Source organism: Danio rerio, chromosome 9 (genome assembly GCF_052040795.2).
Source record: "Danio rerio strain M-AB ecotype USA chromosome 9, GRCz13ab, whole genome shotgun sequence".
NCBI lineage: Eukaryota > Metazoa > Chordata > Actinopteri > Cypriniformes > Danionidae > Danio > Danio rerio.
The window spans coordinates 27,983,418-27,997,899 of NC_141029.1; the positions used below are offsets into that span (position 1 = coordinate 27,983,418).

The following is a 14,482-nucleotide window of genomic DNA, read 5'->3' on the forward strand; positions in this document are numbered from 1 at the left end:
AGATGAAAGATAAAGTTAAATACCTGAACAAGAAGGGGATTTCACATATATCTCCGCATATGTGAGCAAAAAAGAAACAGATGCTGACATGGCATTTGGATGATTTAGTCTTGTGTTTGGTTCTCCAGAACCATCTCTTGGAGTTAAAAATGAAAAGATACTTTTATCAGAGATGTTTCTTTAGTATCCCGTGCATGTCATTGTACAGTGTATGTAATGCTATATTCTTTGTTCAGAATTTCAGATGCTTGCTGTTTTAGTGTAAATGTATGCATTAATGGATACACCCTCCAAAATCATTTCATGCACACAAATTTGTTATTACTTTTTTGCTTTTAAAATAGTTGATTCCATAAGTTTGAGTTAAAAAAAACAGTCACACTTTATTTTAAGGTACAATTCTTGCTATTAATAAACCACTAACTATGAATTTTAGCTCCATAAACTACTAATATGCTGCTTATTAATAGTTAGTAAAGTAGTAGCTGGGTTTTGGTGTCAGGTAATTAGGGATGTAGAACACGATCATATACTTTATAAATAGTAATAAACAACCAGCATCTTAATAATAGGCAGGTAATAAGCCATTAGTTAACAGTGGGAATTAGTATTTAAAACTAAAGCGTAACATATGATGCTTTAGGAGACTGATGCACTATTGTTGTTGAAAGCATTGAAGTGTTTGTGAGTTGATGAGTATGATTTACTGGTTGAGCAGACTGATATTGTGGGACATTTCCGTGGCTTTTCATATAACACAACACAAAACAAAACATGATTAGTTGCTTCACTTGGTAGTTAAAAGGCCTCTAAAGTGGATCTTGACCATTCAAAACGGCTAAGATCTTCTGCCGTCAATATGAAAGTCTGCACACACAAGACTATTGAATCGTTTACTGCTGTTTATTCAAGAACACTGATTCATTCGGAATAAAATGTCACTGCTACATTCATTTGATGAGATGATCGATTTTGCTGCAGAATTTTTTAAATTACGTTTACTAATGGAACAAAAATACACAGAAACAATGTATAAGAGCAACATCTCATCCTCATTTTTACACATTTCTCATATTATTCAATATTGCTCTGTTGTATTTTTGTTTTATTATTTCTCACTTGATTCATTGAGAAGATGCTAGTTTGTTTATATTTGTGTAATCTGTAAATGTCAGTCTTACAATAGGCAGCATTGTTAATGTGCGTGCACACACACATACACACACACACACACAAACAGAAATATACATATGCAAACAGGGGTGAATAGAGACAGATGGAGGAAAGGAGGGGGCGAAAATGATGAATAACTTTACAGTAAAGAGCCGTAATGCCTCCCAGCTTTAGCTTATATTTCAGTGCTTAGATAGCATCTCAAAAGCGCTGAGTTTAATCTATAGGGTCGTATACATTTTCCCTTTATTTCCATCTCGCCAGCGTTATAAATTCAGCTGGAGAAATGCCACCTAATAGCTAAAACGGGTGTTAGCTACATCAGGAGACTTGAGCGGTAAAACTGAAGCAGCTGCTTTTAAATTGACCTTAATGAGACACTGTTACTGACGCATAGAGTCCTGACACGCAACCACACACACACACACACACACACACACCTGAAGATGGCTCAAAGTTTCTTATGTGGTGAGCGGATGGCTGCAAAATAAATTTTTATGATTTACAACACAAACTCCTATTTCATACCATGCTCACGGTGCTCTTCTTTCATGTTTAGAGTCAGACGCACACAAATGAGACCCTTGGCTATGTTTCAACTTTGGGTCTTACACCTCTCTTGTTGCCATGGGTACACTTTGGACTGTGGAATCAACCCTAGGAGTGAGTGTGTGTTTGAGTGCATGTGCGTACTTGCATGTGTGTATTTGTGTGTGTGTGTGTGTGTGTGTGTGTGTGTGTGTGCGTGCCCAGAACCCAGCAGAGATCAGAAGAGCATCACTCTCAAGTTAAGATCGATATCTTACCCCCCGCCCCTCTGAACTTCTACACCTCATCACACAAACACACACGCACACACACACACACACACACCACACACACACACACACACACACACACACACACACACACACACACACACACACACACACACACACACACACACAAACCAAAAAATTGTTGTCATGAAAATGAATTAATAAGGAAAGAGAAAAAGAAACTGGATGGGTGTAATTGCAATTTATTTCCACTTCAGAGCCTGTGGGGTAAGAGAGAGAGAGAGAGAGAGAGAAATAAAGAGGGAAATCCTTTAATATTCACAGCCTTGAGATGAGAGAATACAGCCATACCTTCAGGTCCATGAACATAATGAGCTTTTTATTTCACCCGTGCATGTGTGTGTGTGTGAGAGAGAGAGATTTGTGGTCAGGAATTAGGATCATCCACGTCTGAATGCTTTGCACAGTAATTCATGTGTTCATGGAAGCATCTGTCTTTCTCTCTCCTTCCGTGTAGAAAACTCAAGTTCATTTACAGGACGAGAGTGAAAGAGCTGATGTCATGACACCTGCAGTCTGTCAAACTGTATTCACAGACAGAGTCTTAGGAATTTCACATTTCTACAGAGCGGCTTATTGAACCTTTACAAATTAATTGTTATGTCTCTTCAACATGACATTGAAAGTTGACTATTTTGATACATGATCCTTACGAATAAATATAATATATATATACACTCACTTTTCACTTTATTAGGTGTCAATGTTTATCATTGACACTGATATCTGATCTAATGATATGGCTGCAACTCAAGTGCATTTAGGCATGTAGAAATGATCAAGATGAGCTGCTGAAGATCAATCTGAGCGTCATGACAATGGGCAAGAACACTGAAAAAATGATTGCATTTATTTAGAGTAAGTGGTTGCAAACAATGTATGGGCTGAATTTAAACAAATTGAATTTACTAATGTTCAACTTAATTTATTTGCTTAAATTTAGCCTGTATAAATAGTTTGTAGCCACTTAACAAAATTGAGTAAATCCAATTTTTTTTAGTGAAAGGTGATTTAAGTGACTTTGACCGCGGTATGATTGTTAGGATTTCTAGAATCTGGTAATCTACTGGGATTTACAAATACAATCAGTTCTAGGGTTTGTGGAGAGTGTCCAGAAATAGGAGAAAATGTCCAATTAGCAGCAGTTCAGTGTGTGAAAATGTCATGTTCCACATGCTACAACAAAGTCTGGAGTAGTGCATCTGTAGACACTGAACACATCAAACTTGAAGCAGATGAGCTACAGCAGCACAAGAAGAGCGCAGCGCTGACACTCATCTAAGATTCCTCTCGTGTCAGCTAAAAACAGCTGAGGCTGCAACTCGTGTGCTCATGAAAGTTGGACATTTGAAATTGCTGCCATGGTGGCACTGTGGCTCAGTGGTTAGCACTGTTGACTTATAGCAAGATGGTTGCTGGTTCAAGTTCCGACTAGTTCAGTTGGCATTTCTGTGTGGAGTTTGTAGGTTTTCACCATGTAAGCGTGGGTTTTCTCCGGGTGCTCTGGTTTCCCGCACAGTCCAAAGACATGAGCTATAGGTGAATTAAATAATATAAAGTGGCCGTAGTGTATGTGTGTGAATGTGAGAGCGTTTCCCAGTACTGGGTTGCAGCTGGAAGGTCATCTGCTGTGTAGAACATATGCTGGATAAGTTGGTAATTCATTCGCTGCAGCGACCCCTGATGAATAATGGGTCTAAGCTGAAGGAAGATGAATGACTGAATGAAATTGTTGTCTGGTCTTGTAAGTCTTGATGCTACAAAATTAAACAGCATGAAAACATGGAGCTGGGGCTTGCACTGATTAGCTGAAACTGGATTAGCTGGCTAGTCAGTTATGTTTCAGCTTAGTTTACACCAATCTTGGGTTTTAGGTAACATGAAAGCTACTGGACTTTAATCACTCTTTGTTGCTATGGTATTATGGAGCAGCTGAGCTGAGCTGAGCTACCTTCATAGTACCAAAAACCCAGCATTGGTGCAAACTTATCTGGCTACCCAGCTAATCTAGCTTCATGGTTACAAAGTTTGATATGCTGTCACATGTTTTCAACAAAGCATCTCCATAACAAAGAATGCCAATCAGGAGAAGTTTTTCTGTGTTTATTCTACAAAAGTAGGAAGACTGTGGTCCAATGAGATTTCACAGATGGCATGGCAGCACTGAAAAAAAAGGATTGACAATAGTTATTTGTTGTTGTGGCTGAAAATAACAAAAACAACTTCTGTAACCAACATGGAGTCAAGATTGAAGGACTTTTAATTTTTTAAACGACTGCCAAAATAATAAAATTTTTGGTTCCCCAAAGATCCTCACAGGGATCAGTGTTTCTGAAAGAACTGTGTTTCCTTAGTAGAACAGTTTAGAAATCTAAAGAACCTTTACCCCGCTATCGCTATTCTTCATAGAGCCATAGAAAACAATGAAGCATGTACCACCAGCATTAATGAATACAATTGTGTCTCCCTCATACACACGAACACATGCTTATAAAGGTGTGTGCTGTGGCTTTTGTAAATCAATAGAGCAGCGTGTAATATCTCTGACTGCTAATGATCGATCGCTGAGGTCTAGTTATGTTGCATTAGTTTGAGACCTACTGCTGACAGGCGCTTTCAAACTAATCTGGTCTACTGGGAGGTCTTCATCCTTTCAACTTTCATCTCATCGATTGAGCCCATTAAAGCGCACATCCGTTCATTAGTGAAAATGTACTCAACTTATGAATATACTCATTCACAAATTATTGCCTCACATTGGTACATTAACAACAATACAAGGTAAATTGATTGTATGTTGATTTTACTTACAATGAGAAGTTTACTTAAAAATATACACAAATCTTAACATTCTTTTGCAACTACTGTACGTGTCATAGATGATGTCTATCAATTCACACTTACAAAATCTAAATTTAAACCTGGACATTTTAAAGCAAATACACTTCAACTCATTGCCTCCCTGGAATTTAAAGATGCCTATAATCAATATGGAGCTAGGACACCAGAAGAAAGGAGTTACTCATCCCAATATGTACAAACAACAATACCTGGATATCAGAACTCAATACTCTCAGCACATACCAATCTTCACAGATGGTTCAAAGATGGAAAGTAATGTAGCAGCAGCAATGGTGACAGGGGAACAAAGTCATGGAATCAGTCTACCTAAAGAATGCTCTATATTCACAGCTGAAGCCCGCGCTTTACTTTTAGCATTGGAGTACATAGAAAATGCACAACAAAAGAAATCCATCATTTTCACAGACTCTAAATCATGCCTCCAAGTTATGGAATCTTCAACGAATGATCATCCTTTGATTGAAAATATTTTAACTAAAGTTCACCAACTACAAAATCAGTTTTATCACATCATTTTTTGCTGGGTTCCTGGACATGTCGGGCTTTTAGGCAATGAGCGAGCTGATGCAGCTGCTAAAGATGCTTTGAAACAAGTAGTGAACAAATGCCAAATTCCTCCTTCAGAGATGAAACCTTTTATCAACGCTTACATTTTAAACAAGTGGCAAAAGGAATGGGATGCATTAGAAAACAATAAACTACATGAAATCCAACCTGAAGTTTCACACAGAATTTTAAGACATTTTAAGAATCGATTTGATCAAGTAGTTTTTACCAGATGCCGTATTGGGCATACGAGAATTACACATGGTTTTTTGCACCAAGGTGAAAACCCCACTCAGTGTTTGTGCTGCAAAACTCCTATTACTGTAAAACATATTTTACTGGACTGTACTGCTTTTACTGATTCCAGAAGGACTTTTTATGAAATGAACTCTTTTAAGGACATTTTTGACAAAGTGGAACCAGAAAAGATTTTAGAATTTTTATCATGTATTAACACAAAAAATCTTATTTAATTTATGTTTTATTTTGTTTGTTGATTTTTAAATTGTATATTTATTGTTGAAAGATTCCTGCCATGAAAATAGCCTTGGTTGCTGACATGGCACTAAATAAAAAATACATTACATTACATTACATAGATGATGTCATTAGAATATTAGACTGTGAGATTAGTAGAATAAGTTGACATGTTTGCAAACTACTAAAGACTTAATGACTAATAAAGTGTTAGTAATCATTACGCACATGAAGTAACAAAGTTAGTTGTAGTCAACAGAATGTCTAATAGGGGCCGTCAAAAATAAGGAGTAACCAAACTTTCACTGAGGATCTCGGTTGACATTTTAACCTCTATTGAGCTGTTCTACTGTTCTACTGTCAGTTGTCTGAGTTGGCAGCTGTCTGTCAATGTTACTGACTTACGGTTTATTCCAGAGCTGAATTTGAGTGTGGAATTGGCATGTTGCTAAGTTGACAACACACAATGCAGCTCACTAGCTATTAGAAAAAAACAATTGTGTAATGTTTGCCCTAAATTTTTCAGCATTGGTTTACTCCTGTGAATGAAAAGCAGAGGAATGGACAGCTGGTAATGAGAGTTCCTCTGTCTCACTCTCCCTTTTTCTCCACAGTGAGTCTTGTTCACTCTTTTCATACCACATCATGGGTTTATTTTTATTCATGGGTAAGAAAGCGGGGACAGAATTGGGAAAGGTATTAGAGCTGGGATTAGAACTCAGGACACTCATATTGATGTTACGTTATATGTCAGTGGACCGACCACATCATGACTTTTATCATACTGCTGTCTTTTTCATCTGCACTTTAAAAAAAATTCCACCCTCAGCTGCCAGAACCACCCCTGTTAAAATAGCAGCCATTAAATTACAGACACATTTACTGTAAAATAACTGATGGTTAATTACAAAAATTTACTGGAAATTTAAATTTATGTAAATTCCTGTAAATTAATGTTCGGTATTTTATGGTAAATGTCTGTAATTTAACGGTTATTTTTTGTGTGTTTTTTTTCCAGCACCCCAGCTGCCGGAAAAAAACCCTGTAAAATAATATTTTTTTACAGTATGGCATTATACAATTTAATAATCAGTTACACTTAGTAGTTTAAGTAACAATGGACCCTTTTCACAAGACATATGACATGTTCAACGGTCATCAACATCTTAAATCCTTGAAAGTTTTTAATATTTATTTATTTATTTATGTACCTTATTACTTATTAATTAATTAATTAATCTATTTACTTATATTTTTTTAACTGGAACATATGAAAAGATAATCAGGCCTGTCTCAGCATGAATGTTGTTTTGCAGCAGGTTCCTGCTCTGCAAAACATAAAAACATACAAACATCCTTAACATCTCATCCATCAACACATGAGAACAGTACAAATAATCACCAAACATACAACACGAAGAGAGACAGGCTACTATCTCAGTGGCTACAGCAATAGTTGACCATCAGATGACGAGCATGGGGTTTTTAAAAAAGTCTCTTTTTAAGGCTTTTGTGAACACATAAAAGAAAGTTCTCTGTTTATAACAGTTTTTAAAAGCTAAAAGGTAACGGCAACCATCCATTTGTTACAGATTTGGTGAAACTTAATGATAATAATACATTTTATTTAAAGTGACTTTCAAGAAACCCAATGTCACTGTACAACATGTATATATACACAATTCAATAATTTAAAATTGTACAACATATACACAATTCAATAATTTAAAATTAAACGTATAGTATAAAAATAGAGAAAAGGATAAAATACAAGAACATGATACAGAATGTAGTTATAAAAAGTAAGTTATTTTGAACAGATGACTTTTAAGTCTGGGTTTGTAAAACTTGTATTAAGTTTTGGTACAAAGCACAAAGGGCTGCTGAGGTGGCACTTCAAAATTTGATAATACAGTTTAATCCCAGTGTTCTTAATTTAATTTAGATAAAAAAGCCCATCTATATTCATATTTATTTATGTATGTCTTATATCATCTTTGTATCAAATTACAAAAAACAAATTACCGCTTGTGCAAGGTGTTTGTAATGCAGCATCTATGAGGGCAGGACAGTTCATTTGACATATTTCTTCATTCTGGCTGCCGTTTTCAGTCAGACACGATTTTTTTCCTTATTGCAAAAGTCATGATAACACCATCGTTTAGTTTTTCTTTTATTATTTCAGCAAATAAGATTGTACAAAAATGATTTGTTTTATTCTCCCATTCACTGTGCTGCTTACCCAACTATGATGACTTCTGCTGAGAAACCCGGAAATGTGAAATGGGTCCATTCTCACTATTAACCAATGCCATATTACCTGACTATTATTCAGATGTTGGCTGTTTATTTGTACTTAGAATGCAGAATATGTACTTTATATTATTTTACAACACTAATAATTCTAACTGGTAAAAAAAATAGTTTTTGTGTTGAAGTCATAGTTAGTGGTTAGTGTATAATAATAATTGTACTTTAAAATTGTAATAGTTAAGTATTGTTTATAGCTCTTTAATTATCAGTTTATAGTTTTTTTTTTTTTTTTAATAATTAATTCCGTGCAATAATCAAATAATGTTAATGATGCTGGGTTGTCACATTTTATGTATAATTACAGAAAGAAGAAAAAATAGACTGGGTAGATCATTTTTGCTAACTATTAAGTAAGGTACTTACTATGTACATCAACCCCCCCCCCCTCTTTCTCTTTGTCTCTTGTCTCTCAGCAGCAGCCCTACAGCACACTGTCTACAGGTGGATGAGCTGATCTCATCCTAATATACATTCATCAGTGTGTGTGTGTGTGTGTGTGTGTGTGCGTGTGTGTGTGTGTGCGTGCATGTGTGGTGAAGAGTGCAATCTCCTCTCATAACAAAGAGAACAAGTCTCCATTGTCTTTTTCATATGGATGGGCTACAGGCTGTTATTTGTGACTGTGTGTGTGCATGTGGTGTGTGTGTATGTGTGTGTGTGTGTGTTACTCGTAGCATGCTTTATTCTAGTAGCACTCAAGCTGATGAAAACAATTTTCTCTGTCCTTTTTCACTTCCCCTCTCTCACTCACTCACACACACCACACAGGTATATGATGACAACAGGACAATGCTGAATGTGTGTGTGGAGTTAAACAGCCTGTAGCGGTAAGATAGGACGACATATCTGCTGTCCGACCCAGAACATTCCTGTAATGTAAGAATGACGTCGAACTAGGACACTTCATACACACACACACACACACACACACACACACACACACACACACACACACACACACACACACACACACACACACACACAGACACACACACACACACAGTGGAAGCTGCATATCTTCAGTGTGTGTCTTTGGGTGTGTGAGTCTCATCAAGCTGGTGGGAGTGTGTGGGAACCTGTCACAATAATCGGAAGAGCGGTGTAACGTTACACCTAACTGCTGTGTAGTAACACACACACACTCTCTCTCTCCCGCACAAATGCACCGTCATCCAAAACCCCAAACACACACTTTCACCCCAGACCCTTCAGGTAGAGCGCCAGTGTCGCATTACGGCGTCTGTGAGAAAACACTCACTAAAGCTGTTTACAGTGCTGAACTCTGATTTACTGCAGCAAAGAGACTGATAGCGGTCTCTCTACTGATGCAGTCACACAAAGGTGTTGGGTATCCAAACAATGCAACTGACTTTTTTACGGATTTTCTGTTAGGAGTCCAGATTCTTGTATAGAGTATGCAGGGTAAGTTTATACAGGCTAACATAAGTGTTTATTTAAAAGTGGTTTAAGTACAGAGAGGCAGTATATTGAGCCTCAGAGGGTAAAGTATAAGGGGAAAGTCAAGAGATTTACTTAAAATCTGTGTTGAAAATTATAAAAACATTTAAATGCATATGTAATGTGAGGGAAGGCTGACAACAGTGGTGTGGATCTAAATGCAGGGTTTATTTCAAGAATGGTCCGGCAGGCAACAGTCAACAGGGTCAAACAGATGTATACAGACAATCCAGAGCCATGGTCATTAAAAAGGCGAGTGGTAAGTTGCGTTGGCAAGCAATGTTAACAAACAAACAATGCAAATGGTCAAATCACGGCAAAGCAAGGCAAGGGAAACACATGGAAATGTTCATAATAACAGTTAAACAAGAAATCAAATCAAATCAAATCACTTTTATTGTCACATCACAAGACTCAGCATAGGTGTGTGTGTTCGCTGTATTTAAAGTCTATGTAATCAGTCCATAATGGTCCTCAATCTGTGTGTATGTGTGTAATCAATGGTACACGGAACAGGTGCGTATGAGTGGTCCATGATTTGATATGTAGTTCCTTAGTGCGGTGTGTGTGTGTGTAGTTGTCCAGCAATCCATATGTATACCAGCTATCTTCAAGGATTAGATCACTGGTGATTGTGAAAGTATAAATAATAAGTAAATAATTGCATTTGTTCTTGGTTCTTTTTTATTTACTATTTAAAACGTTTAAACCATTTTTTATTATTAGTGCTGGGTAAAAATTAAATAAAATAAAAAAATAAACAAAATAAAAGTTTGTTTTGACATATTATATGTCTGTGTACTGTGTATATTTATCATGTATATAAATACAAACAGGCATGCATATTTTTAAGAAAATCTTTATAATATTTAGATATGATATATGTACAGTATATGAAACAAATTTATATATATATTTTATATGTGACAGAATTGCTTTGTATAGTTAAAGATTCAGTTTTTTCTTGTTTTCTTTGAACTCTTAAAATAACACTTGCACATTTTTAAAAACAAAAATAGTTTTTTTAAAAAAAATAACAATTGATAACTGTAAAATACTATATATTCATTAATTCATTCATTCATTTATTTTTTTTTTGGTTTATACCCTTTTTTTAATCCGGGGTCGCTATACAGCGGAATGAACTGCCAACTTATCCAGCACATTTCTTCGCAGCGGTTACCTTTTCCGCCGCAACCCATCTCTAGCAATAAAATACTATTCAGTAGGATTGAAAGTTAAACGTTAAAATACTGTAGTTCTGCATAGTAAAAATGTTGCAGAAAAAAAAGTAAAATGATGTACTACATTTTACAGTAAACACAGTAACGTAATGCTATTGTAATTATTACAGTAATTTTACTATTTTATGAAATACATAAGCTACTGGATAATTGTTGCCAGTAAGTTACTGTTCATTTATCTTTTTTTTATGGTGTAGTTTTGTTTTTCTGTGTGTATCACTCATACATAATAAATATATCATTTAATTTAGATGTGATTAATCGCGAATAATCTTTGCCTAGCACTAAATATTATGTAATCATTTTATATTATTATAACACTTACGCTTATCTGTAAATATGAGGATAAGTGAACAATAAAACATAAAGAATGAACCAGAGATAATTTTGCTTTCTTGGTGGCCCAGCACATAAGAGCAGCATAATATTGAAGTAATCATTGACTGAAATGGAAAATGCAGTTCCATCATCCTAGCAACAGCACCCTAACAATCACCCATAATTATAGCATCCACCCAGAACATCACCTAGCAATCAACCGTTGCAAACTGACTAGACACAGCCTGTAGCTCCACTTTAAAACTTCTTCAGAGTTATAGCCAAGGCTTTCTTAAGCCAGCATCAAAGTTGGTCTTGACAAACTCATATTATTTATTTACCCATTTTCTTTTTGGCTTAGTCCCTTTATTAATCTGGGGTCGCCACAGTGGAATGAACTTATCCAGCACGTTTTTACGCAGCGGATGCCCTTCCAGCCGTAACCCATCCCTGGGAAACAACTATACACACTCATACACTAAGGACAGTTTAGCCTACCCAATTCACCTGTACCACATGTCTTTTAAACTGTGGGGGAAATAGGAGCACCCGGAGGAAACCCACGCGAACGCAGGGAGAACATGCAAACTCCACACAGAAATGCCAACTGAACCAGCCAAGGCTCGAACCAGCAACCATCTTGCTGTGAGGCGACAGCACTACCTACTGTGCCACTGCAACGCCCAACTCTTAGTATTCATTCATTCATTCATTTTCTTGTCGGCTTAGTCCATTTATTAATCCGGTGTCGCCACAGTGGAGTGAACCGCCAGCATATCCAGCAAGTTTTTACGCAGTGGATGCCCTTCCAGCCACAACCCCTCTCTGGGAAACACTGACACACACATTCACACACACACTCGTACACAACGGACAATTTAGCCAACCCAATTCACCTGTACCGCATGTCTTTGGACTGTGGGGGAAACCGGAGCACCCGGAGGTTAAATAATCATCTCATCTCATCTCCCTCTCTTTCTCTCTCTCTCTCTCTCATACATCGAGACGCCAGACAAGTCAACCCACGCGAACGCAGGGAGAACATGGAAACTCCACACAGAAACGGCAACTGAGCCGACGCTCGAACCAGCGACCCAGCAACCTTCTTGCTGTGAGGCGGCAGCACTACCTACTGCGCCACTGCTTCACCCAACTCTTAGTATTATTATTATTATTTATTATTATTATTATTATTATATTTATTAGATTGAATTTGAGAATTTGCATGTGTTATATTTCTGTCATTGCTTAAATACATGTCAGTCTGTTTGAAAACCACTGCACTAGAAAACATATAGGCTGAGATATGTCTGCACTGTTTAATCTCAAAACAGTAACACAAAGACACACACGTACACAGTCAATGTGCAAGACTAAAAAATGTAAGGAAAAGGGGAAAAAGACAACGTAACACACACACACACACAATAATACAGTATTTACATTCACACATTTGTAATACAGATGTACTAGTTGATGCATTTTGTACAGTAGTCTAACGACAACAGTAATCAGAAGAAATAATTGTTTACGTTACTCTGTTGTCGAAACCAAGGTAAGGTATGACTTGACTTAAGGTATGTTTACATGACAAAAACATACTTAAACCTAGAAAAGTGACTCCTTTGCGTTATTTAAATAAAAAATAAATCTCAAACAGGTGAAAACATGGTAAAACAAAATGTCTGTAAATACTGTATTCATGCCAGTTAGCAATGTCTCTTATAGTCACCATTGAGGTGTTGGTTGTCAAATACCTGCAAACATAATTTTCCAAAAAGTCATGTTACTGTACTAGTAGGGCTGCACATCATTTCAGCATCAATATCACAATGTGTGTATAACTTAATTATAGCTGAGCAGCAGCACAGTTCACAACACATGAGATTTGTGCATTCACTGTAGTGTTTAACCATAATCGAGTGGAAGTTTATAATTTGCTTGTTTTCAAGAACCATGACTCTGTAAGCATTTCAAATGAGTTTAAAGCAAAGTCACAGGAAATTACAATGTTCATAAGTTTAATAACTATTTGGAATTTGATATCATTATTTATATGATAAAGAATATACAGTGTTATTTTACATTTCATTATTCGATTTCTAAATACATTTAGAATACTGGTAAACCATGAAGCACTGTTTATTTCATTTGGAGCTTTTCTCTGTTGTATTTATCTACGCTTGTAATGTGTTTATTATATTTTATGCAGATGCACTCCTCTACAAAATCATACCAGTCAATCTAAAATTATGATTATTTTCCAAACAGTGCTATTCAAGTCATCTGCTGAAATTTCATTAATATCACAGTAAGCATTGTAGAAAAACTAAACATCACAATGTCAGAGTTTTTTTGTCTAATGTTGTGCAGCCATCTTTAAAAAATTACACAGAGTGGATTATTGTTTCTAAAAGTTTTTTTTCTCATATACAGTGCTCAGCATAATTGAGTACACCGCATTTTGAAAAATAATATTTTTATTTAATTTTCAGTAAATATAGACAATGTATTTTAGTGCATTTTAAACAAAACAGATTTTTATTTAAAAAAATATTTATTATTTTTAAACAGATATTTATTAAAATAGTATTTTAGTCACTACACATATTTAGAAATTAAAATATAGTACAATTAAATTCAAATGAAAATATTGGAAAAAAAAACTTTTTTTGCAAATTTATTTATATTGTCACCTTATTCCAAAATTGAATAAATTCATTTATTTACTCAAACTTTTACAGACAATACCCCATAATGACATGCATAAATATATTGTATAATAAAATTAACGATGCAGTGGCGCAGTAGTGCTGTCGCCTCACAGCAAGAAGGTCGCTGGTTCGAGCCTCGGCTCAGTTGGCATTTCTGTGTGGAGTTTGCATGTTCTCCCTGCGTTCGCGTGGGTTTCCTCCGGGTGCTCCGGTTTCCCCCACAGTCCAAAGACATGCGGTACAGTTGAATTGGGTACGCTAAATTGTCCGTATAGTGTGTGTGTGTGAATGATTGTGTATGGATGTTTCCCAAAAATGGGTTGCGGCTGGAAGGGCATCCGCTGTATAGAAACATGCTGGATAAGTTGGCGGTTCATTACCCTGTGGGGACCCCAGATTAATAAAGGGACTAAGCCGACAAGAAAATGAATGAATAAAATTAACAATGCATGTATAAACGCATAAAAAGTTTTCAATTTTTAGCTGAACACAAAAATAAACATTCTGTCATTAAGTCACCCTTGTTTTGTTCTAAACT

At 36.1% G+C, this 14,482-nt stretch overlaps 1 protein-coding gene across 25 annotated transcripts in view; it reads left to right on the forward strand.

Moving 5' to 3' along the window:
* Positions 1 to 14,482, forward strand: part of LOC141376138 (uncharacterized) — a 1,062,333-nt gene that overhangs the window by 15,735 nt on the left and 1,032,116 nt on the right. For 8 of the 25 annotated variants that reach the window (XR_015499513.1, XR_015499506.1, XR_015499508.1 and 5 more), the window contains exon 2: positions 6,424 to 6,510. The exons of the other annotated variants lie outside the window; for them this stretch is intronic. The gene's annotated coding sequence lies outside the window, so the exon portion shown is untranslated. The remainder of the gene's footprint in view (positions 1 to 6,423; positions 6,511 to 14,482) is intronic. 25 annotated transcript variants of the gene reach the window in all.